The sequence below is a fragment of the Ctenopharyngodon idella genome, chromosome 22, assembly GCF_019924925.1.
Source record: "Ctenopharyngodon idella isolate HZGC_01 chromosome 22, HZGC01, whole genome shotgun sequence".
Classification (NCBI taxonomy): domain Eukaryota; kingdom Metazoa; phylum Chordata; class Actinopteri; order Cypriniformes; family Xenocyprididae; genus Ctenopharyngodon; species Ctenopharyngodon idella.
The window spans coordinates 30,749,223-30,761,351 of record NC_067241.1 but is presented as its reverse complement, the minus strand read 5'-3'; positions in this window follow the sequence as shown (position 1 = coordinate 30,761,351).

Below are 12,129 nucleotides of genomic sequence, written 5' to 3'. Positions count from 1 at the left end.
CTTTCAGTTTACAGTCTACAGACATATAACATCATGTACCATCTTAATTGCATCTTCTCAATCTTTTCAAATTATTTTTTTGTAAATTCTTTTAAGAATAGAAATAAATGAAAACAAATTCACATAATCATTTCAATTATCATTTTCAATAAAACATAGAATTGTTACTTTTACATAATAACCTTTTTGTTAAGATTTCTTTTCACAACAGATCCATTTACAGTCATTATAGCCTGCAAAAAAAGAACATAAATAAACATAAACCTAAACTTGTTAATCTTAAAACATTTCATTAAAAACATTTCATAAAACTGACATAAGCATCAAAACATATAAATTCAATAATAAAATCAACAATTGGTTTGTCTTGCATTACATATATCTTTATCATGACATCACTGTTACTCAATACCTAATTATGTTTAATCTGAAATTCCGTTTTCACAGCATTTCACAGTACTCAGACCATGTCAACAGTACAGCATTCAAAATCAAATAATTATCCCTTTAAAGTCAGTTTTAAGCTCAATGTCTTGTCGGTTAGAACTGCTTAGGCTAAATGACCAAAATCTTAAACATCTGTCATTCTGCAGTGATACTTATCATCGCATTAGGCTTGTCACTGCACCAAAAAAATTCATAAACATAAACACAAACTGACAGATTCTTTTTTTCTAATCTTCCATATCACTTATAAATTATACAAATTTGTACTATAAGACATCAATTTCTTAAAATCTGTTTTGAAACAGTTTTACATCTTTTTTTATAACATTAATTTCAACTGCTTAACTTTTTGTTATAACTTTGTCACTGTATTCCTCTATCAAATTGTTAGTTTGCAGATCCAAAAAAATTAATAAATAAATGAAAAAAAAATGAAAAAATAAAAAATATTATCATTATTGTCTCAGTCCCATTATTATCTCTACTGTTTTGCAGAAACCAAAATATTATTTTACTCAAATCTCAACAGCGTTATAGCTGCTTTCTCCTTCAACCTATATTACATAAATTGTAGTCCTCTAGACATCTAATATCATGCATCCATTTAATGGATGAAAAATAAAACATTTTATAATTTATATTCACTTCTCCTTTGTTTGCCCACCGACCTTCCATAAATTTAAGGGTGCTCTCTGGATAGTGTTTGATAGCCAATGTGTCACTTTGTCTCTGCCGTCAAATCTTATAACATTTACGTTTATCATTCTAATCACACAAAGCTGACAGTGTTTAAATTTAGACCCTCAGTTAAATTTAGACAAGGGATTTTTAACCCATAGATGGCAATCTTCAATTTCACAATTCCAATTTACATAAATACTGTCACAGACCCGCCAGGCTCAACCATCAGCCAATCACAGCGCACTCTAACCACACTCACCTGATCCTCATCATCACCCAATCACCACAGATACATAAGCGCACCACTCACCTCAGTTCACTGTCTGGTCTCGTTGATACCAAAGGACTGCTATTCCTATGCTCCAGTTCATCGTAGATACCTACCCATTCCACTCCAGCGTGCTTCCTAATCTTTGTGCCTGTATCTGTGTGTGTCACCCTACCGTGAGTCTGCTATCCCACTCTGCTTCCAGCCATCCACAAGTCATCCACCTGCAAGATAAAGGACAGTATCATTACTACAGTTTCACCATTACAAAGTACCAATTTACCAGTCACTTACCTGCTCATCTGTGTTTCCAACACTGAACACTAACAGCATGAGCTCTCCCGATCCATTTCAGGAACTCATGGATGTCCTCCGTCAAACACTCATGGCATCATCTTCACCAGCGCTCACGTCCGCAAACACCGCCGTCACTCCTTCACCACCGGTATACGCCAGTCCCATGGCCAAACCAGCGCCCTTCTCTGGCTCGGCGGAGGATTGCAACTACTTCCTCCTACAATGCTCGCTGGTCCTGGAGATGCAGCCGCAATTATACCCTGATGATCGCTCCAAGGTAGCTTTCATTATATCCCAGTTGAATGGGCGAGCGTTTCAATGGGCGGAAACCATCTGGTCATAACATGGACCAGCAACCCAGTCTCTTACAAACTTCCTTACTCACTTCAAGGAGGTTTTCGGTAAACCAGCTGGTGATTCGTCGGTGGGTGAGCAACTCTATCAGTTAAAACAAGGATCAATGTTAACGATTATGCCCTCAAGTTTAGGACTCTCGCTGCTGCCAGTGGATGGAACGAACAGGCATTGCTCACTACCTATTGTCAGGGTCTGGATCCCAGGGTGCGGCTGCATCTCGCTGCATATGAGAATTCCATCAGGCTCGAACGTTTCATACAACTATCCATCAGATTCGCCACTCGTATGCAGTCGTGTCTAGAAGAACACCAGGGCCAGCTGCTACGCACACCTTTCCTCCTTCAGCCAGAGTCCATCAGCCCTCCAGAACCAGTCTCAGAACCCATGCAATTGGAGAACAATCATCTAACCTTCACTGAGCAGCAGAGACGGCTGACCCGAGGATTATGTTTATATTGTGGAGCTCCTGGACATGTGATTTTTACATGTCCCACTCGTCCTCCTCGTCCCATGGTAAGTGTGATAATCCCCTCCATTAAGAAAATGAAGCCACTCACTACAATTGTAACACTTACTGCTGTCGATGTTTCCATTCCAGTCTATGCTCTCCTCAACTCTGGGTCAGCCGGCAACTTCATCTCTGGTGCCCTCTGCCGTCAGCTCAGGCTCAAGACAACCTCTACGCCGTCCGTCTACCAGATCCATTCAGTAACTGGCAAACCACTCGGTCGTAAACCTGTTCATCAGTGTGCTGGGCCAGTGAAGCTTCAAGTCGGAATACTTCATGTGGAGGAACAACATCTACTGGTTCTGGAGGATTCCACCACTGATGTGATTCTAGGGCGCCCATGATTGGAGCAGCACAACCCCATCATCTCGTGGACCACCGGAGAGATCCTGAAGTGGGGCAACAACTGCTTTCCAGACTGTTTTCCACACAAGCTTCAACCTCCTACTCCTCCTCCTGAGTCACTCCCTGTGTATTCAACATCCATTGAGAGCCCAGTAGAGAAATGGTCTGTGGAGATACCTCTGTGTTACGCCCCCTTCAGTGATGTATTCTGCCCGAAGAAAGCCTCCAAGCTGCCTCCACACCGGCCATGGGACTGTGCCATCGATCTGTTTCCGGGTGAGTCAGTGCCCCAGTGCCAACTTTATCCACTATCCATCCTGGAACAGAAGGCCATGGAGGAGTACATAGAGGAGGCTCTGAACCAAGGTTACATCCATCCATTTCCCCTGCTGCTTCAAGCTTCTTCTTCGTGGCCAAAAAGGACGGAGGCTTGCGCCCTTGTATTGAATACCGGGCTCTTAACAAGATAACAGTCAAGTTCCGATATCCTCTTCCCCTCGTCCCAGCGGCTCTGGAACATCTCCGTGGTGCCACTGTCTTCACCAAGCGCTTATAACCTCATCCGGATACGTGAGGGGGACGGCCTTTGTGACCCCTACTGGACACTACGAGTACCTCGTTATGCTGTATGGCCTGGTCAAGGCCCCTCCGTATTCCAGGACATCATCCATGAGGTGCTCCGGGAATTCCTCCATAAGTCCGTCCTCATCTACATTGATGATATCCTGATCTATTCCCGGAGTATGGCTGAACATCGCCACCACGTTGCGGAGGTCCTGCAACACCTGAGAGAATTCCAGTTCTAAGGCTGAGAAATGCTCGTTCCACCAACCCTCAGTGCAGTTCCTTGGATACAACATCTGTAGCAGTGGCATCCAGATGGACAAGGGGAAGGTGGAGGCTATCAAGAACTGGCCCATTCCATCCACCATTAAAGAGCTCCAGAGGTTCCTCGGTATGATGTAGCACACATGGTTCAAACGGAAAGAACACGATAGACAGTTTGGTAAGATCTTTATTTTGTTTTTTCTTTAGAAGCAGTCACATGGAAGGTGCACATTCCATGATGACTGCTGGCAATGTGAAGCATTCAATGTAATGATGAATCAAAGAAATGTTTGGATATTAATGTGTTTCTGTGTCTTACCGGTTCCTGGAAAAGCCCAAAAAGGAGTGGCCCGCAAACAGGAAAGCAGTTTTATGGCATCCTGGAGGGGAGGAGTTGCCCAATTAAGGATGTGTGGATTAAAATGTCTTATACATGTATATTTTGATGATTTATAAAGGGGAAATGTTTTTGGTTCAAGGTAGACTTCATTTTGGTGTGACTTGTAAGGTTGAAAGTCTATGTGAAGTGTGAAATGTACTGTTTAACCAATGGAGTGTTATGATTGGTCTGTTTGAATATGAAGGGAGGGGACCAAGACTATAAAAGAGCAGAGGAAATGTTTGAAGAAAAAACGAGGGGTGTTTGTTGGATCAGTAACCAACCATTTATCTTTTTTCTTTTGTGGTTTTTTTTTTTTTTTTTTTTTTTTTTTGTGTTATGTGTTTTGTTTTTTATTATTTTTTTTTTTTTGTGTTAAATTTTCACTTTCTTTCAATAGATATGTTGCCATGGCTTCTGTTACATCTGTCTGAAACTTGTGGTTCACCAAAAAAGAACTTTCCTCTGACTTTTCTGGAGTTTTGCCACTTCTTTTGCTGCCAGGTAGCCACTTCACCGACCATCTTACCACACATTCGGGTTTTCAAACTTCTACAGAAGATTCATCCAGAACTACAGTTCCATATCTCATCCACTTACCAGTCTCCTCCACAACAAGCCCAAGTCTCTGTCCTGGTCACCAGCAGCCAATGAAGCTTTCAACACCTCAAGAGAAGCATTCACCAGCGCACCGCTCTTCATCCACCCTGACCCTGAGAAGCCGTTTATCGTGGAGGTAGACGCTTCCCATACCTGTGGTGGAGCGGTGCTTTCGCAGCAGCAGGGGAATCCCACCAAACTCCATCCATGTGCCTTCTTCTCCCGTAAACTCAGCCCGGCGGAGAGGAACTACAACATTGGCAACAGAGAACTGCTAGCCATCAAACTGGCACTCGAGGAATGGAGGCATTGGATGGAGGGCGCCAAGCACCAGTTCACTGTACTCACTGACCATAAGAACCTAGAGTACCTGAGGGATGCTAAGCAACTCAACCCACGTCAAGCCCGTTGGGCGTTATTCTTCACCCATTTCAATTTCTGTATCTCCTATCGTCCTGGTCCCAAGAATGTTAAAACTGATGCTTTTATCTCGTCTCCACGTTCCAGAAGAAACCCCTGAAGAGCCTGAAACTATCCTACCTGAGAATATCATTGTGAGTCCCATCCAATGGTCGGAAACGTCGGTCCCTACCTCCAATGCCTCCGTCAACACTCCGCCGGGCTGTCCTCCTGGACTACAGTACATCAGCAGAACTCAACGCACTCCTCTCATCCACTCTTCCCACACTTCCCTGGGCACTGGCCACCTAGGGGCCAATGAAACCCTCTCACTGCTGAAGGAGCACTTCTGGTGGACAAACATGGCCAGGGATGTGAGATTATGAATACTTCATTTCACTTAACCCATCTGTAATGATAAAACACTCATTCCAGAGGTTAATGACACACACAATGAGGACAGAATATTTCCCCAAACTAACACATACAAAACATAAAGTCCAGCCACCGTCACACACACTCACACTATAGACACATTAATATGAACCGCTCATTTTCAAGGTTTGCTTTTGGTGTTAAATCTAAAAACATGTTTAAACTTCACATTTTCTGTAGGTTTTACTCTTATCCAGTCTCAAAACATGTCTGTTCATTATACTTTGTTTTTAGAAAAGTCAGCTGGGTTGTTTTAGTTTTATTCTCATTGCTTCGTTTTGTTTATGCTTTAGCAGGCCAATAACAGACATAGTACCATCCTTGCCTCCACCCCAGCAGTCTCTCTCTCTTACTGCCCAAATGGTCTTTTCAACAGTCTCACAAGACTAACTTAGACAGAATGTAATATTAAATTCATCACTAAATAGAGAATAATCATTAACCAAGTTTAAAATGTAAATATATATTTTTCAAATAAAAACCATTACCACAATCTAAAATATGTTATGCTAGGAGCCTTTTTAAGGTTTTCTTTAGTTTAAATGCTGAATTCCCTTAACTTTCTCTTGAATCTGCAAAAGCGGTCTTCATCTTTAACCACCACCATGTCTTGGAATTATCCTATGCCATGTCTAATGGCCTGCAGAGTAAAAACTATAATAGAGACATATTAGTTCAATATCAACACAGCTCACAGATTCAGGGATTCACCGTAATGCTGAATCTGAAACTTCTATACAGGTTTTGCTCATAAGGCAACCATCATGTTAATAAATTTTTGCTATGGTCTCCCCATGACAATCACCTCATGGTCTCAGATGGCTCTTGAAAGCCCATTCCCATCAACTCTTTATAAATAATCTCCTTTTCCTCAGGGTGTTGTCCCCTGGCATAGTTGCATTAAGTTGTGGACGCTTGTCACAATAAAAAACAAGCCCTCCTAGGAATGCGGTTTCTGGTGAGCATTATAGGAACATTTTTGGGGCAGACGGCTGTAACGTCTCACAGCGCTTCCCCCCTTCACGATACTGCTGGCCTCACAGACATCCGCTCAACTCTCCCATCTCTCATATCACACCTCCCTTCAGGGTAGATGCCCAGTGGCAGTAACCCCCTGCCTTAGGTTGTCCCCTGTCTGGCCAAAAGGGATCTTACCCGTCATTGAGAAATCACCTTATGCACACTGGTAAATGCTTTTTCCCCATAACAAAATCTTTGAAGTTTTCTTCCAGCCCAGTCTCATTAGAAAAACGTACCTGTGGGAACATTTTTGCAAAAACGAAAATACGTAGCGCCATGTACGTTTCGTGACAGTTTCAATGTGAAATGTCCACTGAGTGGCGCTAAAACCATATTCAGTTTTTTCCGAAACATATGAACGTGAATATGGTACGTTTTTATTACGTTAGTTTTATACGTATCACCGCAGTTCTGATTTGAAATGTCCACTGAGTGGTGCTAATGCTCCATTACATTTAAAAATAACGTACCACAAACACTACACCTAAACCTACCCAATAGTGTTAACAAAAGCAAATATGACATAAAAAGCATTCGTAATCATGCCGTTTTAGTTTGTTTTTGATCTCTCATCTTGAGCTCTTTTACCATGACTCGTCTTTTACGGGATTCGCACCCAAGCCTTCCACATCCTAAGTACAACTCCGTATCAGCATACATATGGAACATATGGAGCTGGTTAAGCGATGCAAAGTCCGAAATGCATTTGCTAACAAATTGTGCACTTTAGTAAAAGCGTTTTGAGATCTGTTTTATGATGCGTCTCTAAGCACCTTTACCTTATTTTTTATTATTCTCAGGTTAGGTAAGCAAGTCAAATCTGGTCTCAATTATAAGCATTTTAAAATACTTACAATCAGACAGAAGACTTCTTCTTGGTCTGTTCAGGCTCAACGACTTAAATTAATGCCACATGAGGCCGCGTTTAGTTATAAAGTTATAAGTTCATTTATTTATTACATTAGTATTTCTAGCATTACATATATTCTACAAACATTCTATACAAGTAATTAAATAAAGTATAAGTATTAAAAAGTTCTTCAGTCAAGGCAATATCAGCGATGTAGGCATCATCAGCGTTGGTTCTAGTGTCGGAGAAGCAGCCTCAGGTGCGAAGCAGCCCCTCTTGTTCTCTTCTCGTTCCAGCCTTTTATAGACTATCTGACCTCTTGATGTCATCTTCTTTGGAATTCCCCTCATCTGTCTATATATAAAGGTCTTGTCTCTTTGTTCTCGGACTCTTCTCCTCCGCTGCGTCCTGCGCTTCTGATCAAGACATCCTTCAACGGTAATGATTACCTTTCTTACTAATACACGTAATGTCTGTACTGTTCTACTAGCATGCTTTATTAAAATCTTAAAACAACAGTTGTAGTGTCTTCCTTTATAAACATATTCTTAATAAAGCTTTACAACAATTGTGTTTTGTCTCTTTTCTTTATAAACTACATTCTTATTAAAGTACTTTTACAATAACAGTTGTCTTGTCTTCTTTAATAAGTAATTAATATATGCTTTAATAAAGGCGTTACAATACCAGTTGTCTTTCATTCTTTAATACAAACATCTGTTGTTGGGTTTTTTCTTTTTTCTACATTCTTTCACATAAAAAAATTCTTCTGTTTTTCTTACACATCATTTCCAACAAGCTATCTCTGTTATAACTTTTCTTTTATAAACAGATATCACTTAATTCACATAATTTCCAACAAGCTATCTCTGTTATAATTTTTCTTTTATGAACAGATATCACTTAATTCACATAATTTCCAACAAGCTATCTCTGTTATAATTTTTCTTTTATAAACAGATATCACTTATGACAGCTGTATTTCATAAACAGCTAACATCTTTTCACTTGTTTACACACATACAAGTTATCTAACATGTCTCTTCCTCCAATATATCGCTTTTCACAATTTTTTTTATATAAACAGTTATCTCTCATAACTCTCTTTCACTGTTTACACACAAACAAGTTATCAAACATGTCTCTTCTTCCAATATATCTCTTATGACAGCTGTCCTTCATAAACAGCTATCTCTTGTTTTTCTCTGTAAGTCAAACATCTGTTTTTTTTTCTTCTTTATCTTCAAATCACAGTTGTGTTGTCATTATTATTGCTTATAAATCATTTACTTCAATAAATGTTTTTTCTTCTTAAATCTCAGTTGTGTTGTACCTCTTCTGCTTATAAAGAATAATAATGACAAGTTGCATAGAAAAGTTGCATTCCCTAATGAAGCAGGGTGTGGCTGATATCAACACCCCCCTTCATGCAACTTTGTCCTTACATTTGCTTTTTACTTTTAATTTTTTTCATGTTTCTCTCCCTCTCTTATCATACTATTTTAATCTGATACCTGTCCTGTTTCTGTTATAAGCTTTATTTAAAATACATTCATTTAGTCCACCCAGGGTCGTCTGTATTTGATTTTTGTTTGATTAATTAATTCTTTTTGATGCATAATTTTACAAGAGTCTCAAATGTTTGTACTCTACTTTATTGCCATCACAAATGTACTATTTTGTACCTAATTAGTTTTCCTTATTAAATCAATTACCTTCTTGGGATCTTCACATAGAAACATACGGCCCCTTCCAGTGACTAGACAATCTAAAGATGTCAGTCATGGGAATCATGGTTTCTTCGTATTTATACCTTTCCATTGGCCGCGCATTTCACTGTGCTTTAACCAAGAGGTTATGTTTCAAGGGCTTACTTCATTCCCTTTAATTTTAGTTTTAAAACACCTTCTTTTCATTTAAAAGTTCCATAGTGTGTTTGGCAAGTAAAGCACATATAATCTCCCAATTTTGTATTTGCCAATCATTACACAGGTCTCTGACCTTTGGGTGGAACCATTTCAAAACATTCATTAGTTACATATTTTCACATTATTATTAATTTCTCATTTGCCCTTAAAGCATTTTTTATTCATAGTAAATATTGCTTAACAATAATATTTACTAACATCAGTTTCATTCAGGTTTTCACTACCTGTTTTCTCACTTTGTAATAATTATTCTGGCTGGACTGCCATCATGCACAATCAGGCCTCTACAAATGATTCAGAACGCTGCAGCACATCTCGTCTTCAACGAGCCCAAAAGAGCCCATGTCACGCCTCTCTTCATCTCTCTTCACTGGCTACCAATTGCTGCTCACATCAAATTCAAGGCGTTGACGCTTGCTTACAGATCTGCCACAGGCTCTGCACCCTCCTACTTCCACTCACTCTTACGAGTCTACACTCCTACCAGAAGCCTACGCTCATTAAAGGAGCGAAGGCTTGTGGTACCATCACAGAGAGGCACGAAATCACTCTCCAGGACATTCTCGTTCACTGTTCCTTGCTGGTGGAACAATCTTCCTGCCTTTATCCGGAATGCAGAATCCCTGGCAATATTCAAAAAACAGCTGAAAACTCATCTCTTTCGTGAGCACTTAACCTCATCTTAATAAAAAAAAAAAAAAAAAAAAATTATACCTATCCTTTCACTTCCTCTAATCCCTCTCTATTGTAGCTTATGATACTCTGAGCATTACCTAAGACTTGTATTGTGAGCACTTTTTGTGTCTATTTGCCTCATCATGATGACTCGCTTTGGATAAAAGCGTCTGCCAAATGAGTAAATGTAAATATTCCACACTGCCTAAAAGTAATCAGTCCATTTAAGACAAGTCATTTCACTCGGCGGCCATCTTTGAAATGCCTCTCGAGCATTCAAGTGCAGCTCCGATCTCTTTGAATGGGGAAACATCAAATTCTCCAAAACTGTTTGCCAAGCTTTCGATTAAATTTCATATTTGAAATCACCAATGAAATCTGACAACAACTGTCTCATAAATTTTGTTTCTAAACGCTCGAATCATGACAAAAAATGATATTTTTCAGATTGGATCAAGCTAATGCACATGCGCAGTCCTAAATGCGCGTCTCTTGTGTCTCACTTCGGAGGCGCGCATCTGACTGTTTCTATAGGAACCGGAACTTCTAACGGCTGCTGCAGTGACGCGATGACTTTACCAATCAGCGATTGGCTCTTATTTAGAAGGCGGGACTTATTCCGCCATATTGCGCGTTGCACTTTTTCCCATTCAAAACAGTACGAGTGACGCATCTTGTGTTATTCTATAGTCTTTGAAGTAATTCATTATTCTCTTCCTTTCCATTTCGTTACATATATGCATTTTCATAGGCCTTTGTAATTGCTATTACAGTTTGGGCTCACTTATTTCTGTTATCAGACACTTATTAGCTTCTCTCTGTGCAGATATCCTTTTCTGCAGGTTTTACAAAGTCACTCTTTAAAATGTTCTTTCAAATAAAAACTAGTTTTCTTAATCTTTTTCCTTATTTTCCAATCAGACAACATGTATCTGTATTACATGCATGCGTTATTACTCTGCAGTCTTAATAAAACAAAATGGAAATGTAATCATACATATTCCTTCATATTGTACATTACAATTCATTTATACATCCATATTTTTAGGCATATACAACACAACAGCTTTATACACCTCATTGTATAAATTCATCTGACTTGTCACTTTTTCTTGTTCTGCTTATCTTTCTTTAATGGTTTTGTTATCCAAACTCTTTTGAAGTTAAATACTTAAGTCTCCTTATCTTTTAAATCTCTCCCTAGATCCCAGGTTGTTTTGCCAAGTTTTGCTTGTTCTGTGTCTATATTATTAAAAGCATGTTGTTTTATGAGCTTTCAGAGCACCTACTCTCCTGGGTGAAGGACTAACCTATAAATCCTGGTCAGAAGACTGCTTCACTCCCTTCGTACATTTTCCCCACTAATCTGCAGTTTCCAAAAAACTCAGTAGCCTTTAAAGAACATTCTGGGGTTTTTTGATGCTTCATAATTATTGCAGTACGCATGATCTTCATCCTAATTATATGTTCTATGTTGTTTGTATATTCTAATCTAAATACTTGTATTGCCTGATATTTTCCTAGGTCTTTTACTATTATTAATTCTTTAATTGTCATTGTAACTGCATTTTAAATTGTTAAATCAAAATCCCTTTAAAGATACATCTGTTTGCTTGTCGGCCATATTTGTAATTGCTATTTCAAACATTTAAGACAAAGTCCTATCTATTTGAATGGGGGATCCTGAAATCTTAAAAGCTGCTCACTGAACTCTTAATTACTCTATTACATGCTTAATATCATATTTCAAATCAGTAACTAATTTTGTTATAAACTATCACTTAAATGTTGTTTCTTATGCTCGAGAGGCATTAAAAGGCTTATATTTTAGTCTAGACCAGCCAATGCACATGTGCAATTCTATTTAGGAGCTTCATGTTTCTATAGGAATCAGAGCTTCTAATGGCAGCTATAGTAACTTTTCCAATCAACGATTGGTTTCTTTTACTTAGAAGGAGGGTTATATTTTGCCTTGTTATGCATTGCCGTTTCTCTATTCAAGTAATAGCATGGAAGTGTTTTTTTCTATATCTGTAGTCTTTGGTTAACTGCCCTATTAAACCTTGTGATTTAAACTATCACCTGATTATTTACAGTATTTCTTTTCCTTAC